A 6,067-nucleotide genomic window follows, 5' to 3' on the forward strand; every position below is an offset into this window, starting at 1 on the left:
AAGGAGGAGGAATAAAAAGAAAAGAAAAGATTGGCAATGAGCTCGGGTGCCAGTCTTTAAAAAAAAAAAAAAAAAAGAGGAAGAAAGATGGACAAACAGGAACGAATCCCACTGACGGCACCTCCAAATGGTGGGGGGCAGGGGGGTGGGGGGGGTGGGGAGTGGCATCATCGGGCCAAGGGTGACTCTAAGCGTGATCCCGCGGTTGTGTTATTTGACATTTTATCGAATCGATTTATTATTTTATTTTTGAGGAAGATGAGCCCTGAGCGAACATCTGCCACCAATCCTCCTCTGTCGGCCGAGGAAGACTGGCCCTGAGCTGACATCCGTGCCCATCCCCCTCTACTTTCCAGGTGGGACGCCTGCCACAGCGTGGCTCGCCAAGCGGTGCCGGGTCCTGCGCCCGGGATCCGGACCGGCGAACCCGGGGCCGGCGGAGCAGAACGTGCGAACTTCACCGCCGCGCCACCGGGCCGGCCCCCGGAGTTGTTTTGAAAATCCAGTAAGGGGCTGGCCCCGTGGCCGAGTGGTTAAGTTCGCGCGCTCCGCTGCAGGCAGCCCAGTGTTTCATCGGTTCGTTCGGATCCCGGGCGCGGACACGGCACTGCTCATCAAACCACGCTGAGGCGGCGTCCCACATACCACCGCTAGAAGGACCCACCGCGAAGAACACACAACTACGTACCGGGGGGCTTTGGGGAGAAAAAGGAAAGACAAAAAATAAAATCTTCCAAACTCCAATAAAACTTTGAGTGAAGACGACGAGGAGGATGCGAAACGTATCTCACGCCTCCGAGCCGAGCCGTCCGTTTAGGTTTAGGAAGGGGGACGAGGACCCTTTGTAAGCGACATCCCTTTTTAAGCACCATTCTAAACCACAGAACAGAACTCCCTCTCCTCGACCCGGAGCGAGGAGGTTCCTGGGTGTGTCAGAGAGGGTCACGTCCTCTGCAGCACGAACGAACCGCCAGGGTTCGGCCACGGGAAAGAATTTCTTCCTCTCCAGGGGGACTAAAAGTCACCGACGGCAGCGGGCGTAGGTGCTATCCTTCCCGTCCAGGAAAGGCAGGGAGAACTTCAGCCGTGAAGAGAAGGAGGTCTTCCTCACTCCCCGTTTTGGGAGGGCCCCTTTGGCAGGGGAGTTTTGTCTCCTGATTTCAAGTCAGGAAGAAAAGGGAGAGAGAGAGAGAGAGAGAGAGAGAGAGAGAGAGAGAGAGTGTGTGTCCTTCTCGTGCCAGGTCGGTCTGAGGGGGACCTCCTCTGGTTTCCTCCCTTCCCAGGGAACGCCGTTCGCTCCTTCTTCTAGAAAAAGCTCCCAAAGCACCACCGCCCAGGATGGTCGACCTACGCCCATCGTCCCTCCTTTCCCAATCATTTCTACCGCGACAGAGGGACAGAGGCCCCTGCCCCATCCCCATCCCCACCCCCACCCCCATCGCCTGCCTCCTTGATGGCCAAAGGAGCTGCCTCTGAGAATGGAACGGGGCTTGGAAACCTTCTAGAGGGGTGACTCTCACCTGCCTGCCTGCTGGGAAAAGCACCACGCTGTCCATCGGACTGCTCTTTTGGGCAAACGTAGGCGTGCCACATAGCGATCGACAGCTATGGCGGGGGGGGGGGGCGGGGTGGCGTGGTGGTGCCCAGGATCCACGACACGTGACGGCTGCGGAGCACGACAGCCCTAAGACCTTGAGGGAGACGGGGTGGCGCGTGAATCCTTTCGGAACGAGAACGACAGGAAACGCTGACGGGGACGTGTTCTCCTCTCGAGAACACACCAACGCCTCGCACGGTGTCTGACCCGGGGTGCCTCTGACTTTTGTCATCAGAGACGATCCTCTCGACCGCCCCTCACGCTTTGGGGAAAAGGGGAGAGGGACTCGGTAGCACGGGAAAAGCCATCCATCCGCCCTTCCTTTCCGTCTTCACGGCTCCTTCTCGTGGAAAACGAGGAAGCCGTCCGGAGGAACGGAACACTGACCCGGGCCAAAGCGTGGCCCAGCCTGAGCCTCCAAAACCTTCTGCTAAGTGAGAGGTGCCAGACATCCAAGGCGACCTACGTTGCGATTCCACACAGAGGAGAGAGCTAGAACGGTCCAACCCTAGAGGGCGACAGCAGATGGCGGCGGCGGCGGCGGCGGCAGCGGTGGTGGTGATCGTGGTGGGGCAGATCCGGGAGTGGGGCCGTTTTTTCTTTCGGGGGGAGGGGATGGAAACGGAAACCTTCTGGAAATAGATAGCCATGACGGATGCGCCACCTTGGGGAGAGAGACTCCCGAAGGCCACTGGCTTGTGCCCCGTGGAAAGGATGGATTCGGTGGGATGGGAATTCTACCTCCGTGTAGAGCGTGTGGTAAACCACGAGGTAGGTGGGTGGGTGGGTGGGTGGGTGGCCTCCCTGCCTCGCCTCCACCTAGACGTCCACACACAGAGACCGACGAGGGAGGGAGGGAGGGAGGGAGGGAGGGAGGGAGGGAGGGAGGGAGGGAGACAAGACGGACAGAGGCCGAGGCCGAGGCCGAGGCAGTGAGCGAGTAAGTGATCGACCCTGGCCATAGGGATTCCTCAGAGGGCGTCTCTTGGCTCCCCAAACGAAGAATGTGTGTGGAGATCGAGAAAGATCACCGACCTAGGAGAACCAGCAAGACTTCCTCACCCGCCAGAGAGCCGCTGGGCCCCTGCCGTCCCTGCCACCGCCACCCCTACCCCTCGCCTTTGGCAGCGACGCCAACGAAAGGCAGGCAGACGAGTGGGAGAGTCGTGTGGTGGTGTCCCCCAAGGAAGGTGGGTCCATGCCGACGAGCGGTCGTCGGCGTGTGGAAAAGCCAGAGGCGGGCTGACTAGAAGGAGGGCGTCCTGGAGGAAGGGACCAGGGTGTGAGGGAGAGAGGCCTGTTCCTCTTCCCCTGTCGGCCCCAAGTCAGGGGCCCAAAGGAGGAAAGCTGTCCGTTCCTTTCCGACTCGGACGGTTCGGGCGGAACCGACCGATCCCCGCGGCAGCGCAGTCGGGGCTTTCTGGACCAGAACCCCTCTCTCTGTCGCCTTTCGACCACACGCACGCTTTAGAGGCCAAGGGAAAATGGATCGGGTCTCTCTGTCTCTCTCCCTAGAAAACAAGGGGCCGGGGGCCGAGCCCGTGGACGAGCGGTCAAGTATGCGCCCCCCACCCCGGCCCCCGGCTTCGACGGCCCAGGTTTTCACCGGTTCGGATCCTGGGCGCAGCCCCAGACCCAGCATCGCCCTTCAAGCCACGCCGAGGCGGCGTCCCACATAGCAGAAACGCGAAAGACCTACCACTGGAACCTACAACTATGGACGGGACGGGACGGGGCGGGGCGGGGCGGGGCGGGGCGGGGGTGGGGGGGGCGGCTTTGGGGAGCAGGAAGAAAGAAAAAATAAAAGAAACACAAGGACGGTCATCGCGATAGTTCTTTCCACTTCCATCCATATGTTAACAGGACCCAAGTTTCCCGACCTCCATTTGGATGTATGTTAACTAAATGGAGAAGCTATTCAAAGGACTCCTCTAAAGAAGTCCACGTTCTTCTTTCTAAATGATAATGAAAATCATTGTCACCACCGCTCTTCCGACCCTCCATGTCCAGACGGCCTCCCGCCCCTCCCCTATCCCCAACTCCCACCCCGCCCCGCGCCGACCCCCGACCCCGGCATTCTCCACGCCCACCTTTCCCTCTCCACTCCTACCCCCCCGTCCCCCGCCGCCCGGGACACCGCACCCCGCGCCCCCCCCCCCCAATCCAGGCCGGGCCACCTGGTCGACCTCCTCGAACACTATATAAGAGGATGCCGGGCAGCAGGTGGCGCCCGACAAGCGGCCTCCTCACAGGCCGGACGGATCAGCCTCGCGGGGGCGGGCGATGGGGAGGCGTTCGTCCAGGTCAGGTCAGGTCGGGGGAGGGAGGATGCCGCGCCGGCCGGCCTGGTGCGTGGCCTGGTCCCGATCCACCCCGCGTCTCGTTTCTCGGGCCGGGACGAGTACAGCCGGGGAGGCCGACTCGGTCACGGAAAGCGGCCTTGGGGAGGTTTTGGCGAACGTCCCTGTCCCAGGGCCGTCTGCCGACTAGGGGACGGAGTCCTCCTCCATGCTCCTTCTCGCCCCCAGTCGGGCGGGTTGTGGGTCGCGCGGTCGACTTGTCCATTTCCCCGGAGGCATCCTGCCTGCCGGGGCTCCCTCCCTCGGGCCGGTGCGAGCGGTCTTCGGGCGGCCCGGGAATTTGGGCCGCAGCGAACGAACGAACGAAGCCCGTCCCTCCTGCGTCGGCACCGATGAGACACAGCCCTGGTGGATGGAGCCGCTTTCCTCGGGTTTCCTTTTGCTTTCGGCCGCTGCTGCCACCAAACCTCCCTAAACGATAGGAATGAAAACGGGAACCGTTGGCATAATAAAAGCGTTTTGGTTGGCGTGTTTCTTGGCTTTTGGGGACTCGAGAGGTATGATGGATGATCTCCGATTGACGTTTGGAAGGTCTATTTCATCCCAGTCGCACGAACCCCGAAAACGTGGCGGCTGGACGAGGGAGGGAGGGAGGGAGGGAGGGAGGGAGGGAGGGAGGCCAACCACGGGATTTCCGCACGACCAGCTGATGGACACGAGCGCCCCGTGAGCCGGGCGGAGGGCAGCCGCCCGGGTCTCGCAGCTACGTGCCCGCGGAACCCTCGGGACTGCGAGAAGCCGGAGCGACCCGCAGCCATGTGGCGCTCGGCGCGGACATCTGGTCGACCCGCGCGCCACGGGACCCGGGGCCCGAGTCCGGGCCGGGCCGCCGGTCGACCCGGCAGGGCGGCTGCCCCGGGGGCCTCGCGGCTGCTCGTCCGCAGCCTCCAGGGAGCCCTCGGGGCTCCGAGAAGGCCGAGCGCCCCGCGGCCCCACGGCCCCGCGGCGCTCGGTGCGGACATCTGGTCGACCCGCTCCCCCCCCCCCCCCCCGAGACACGGGGGTCGGGTCGCCGGTCGACCCGGCAGGGCGGCGGCCACGGCGGCCTCGCCGCTGCTCGTCCGCCGGGTCGCCGGAGCCCTCGAGCCTCCGAGAAGGCCGAGCGCCCTGCGGTCCCGCGGCGCTCGGCGCGGACATCTGGTCGACCCGCGCGCCGCCGGACCCCGTGGCTACGAGTCCGCGGGGCCTTCGGAGCCGACAGAGGGCCGGGAGCGCACCCAGAGCACCCAGAGCACCCAGAGCCCCGGGACCCGGCCCCGAGCACCGCGGACATCTGGTCGACCCGCGCGCCCCAGTCCGGGGACCAAGTCCGGGCCGGACAGCTGGTCGACCCGGCAGGGCGTCGGCCACCTGGGAGCCGCACCCGCGAGTCCGCGGGGTCTCTGGAGCCGACGGAGGCCGGGGAGCCCACCCAGGCCGCCGAGAGCCCCGCGTCCCCGCGGCGCACGGCGCGGACATCTGGTCGACCCGCGCGCCGCCGGACCCCGTGGCTACCAGTCCGCGGGGCCTTCGGAGCCGACAGAGGCCCGGGAGCGCACCCAGAGCACCCAGAGCCCCGGGACCCGGCCCCGAGCGCCGCGGACATCTGGTCGACCCGCGCGCCCCAGTCCGGGGACCAAGTCCGGGCCGGACAGCTGGTCGACCCGGCAGGGCGGCGGCCCCGGCGGCCTCCAGGGAGCCCTCGGGGCTCCGAGAAGGCCGAGCGCCCCGCGGCCCCGCGGCCCCGCGGGGCGCTCGGTGCGGACATCTGGTCGACCCGCCCACCCCCCCGAGACCCGAGACCCGGGGGCCGGGTCGCCGGTCGACCCGGCAGGGCGGCGGCCCCAGCGGCCTCGCCGCTGCTCGTCCGCCGGGTCGCCGGAGCCCTCGAGCCTCCGAGAAGGCCGAGCGCCCTGCGGTCCCGCGGCGCTCGGCGCGGACATCTGGTCGACCCGCGCGCCGCCGGACCCCGTGGCTACGAGTCCGCGGGGCCTTCGGAGCCGACAGAGGGCCGGGAGCGCACCCAGAACACCCAGGGCACCCAGAGACCCGGGACCCGGCCCCGGGCGCCGCGGACATCTGGTCGACCCGCGCGCCCCAGTCCGGGGACCAAGTCCGGGCCGGACAGCTG

The sequence above is a fragment of the Equus asinus genome, unplaced genomic scaffold (assembly GCF_041296235.1).
Source record: "Equus asinus isolate D_3611 breed Donkey unplaced genomic scaffold, EquAss-T2T_v2 contig_291, whole genome shotgun sequence".
Classification (NCBI taxonomy): domain Eukaryota; kingdom Metazoa; phylum Chordata; class Mammalia; order Perissodactyla; family Equidae; genus Equus; species Equus asinus.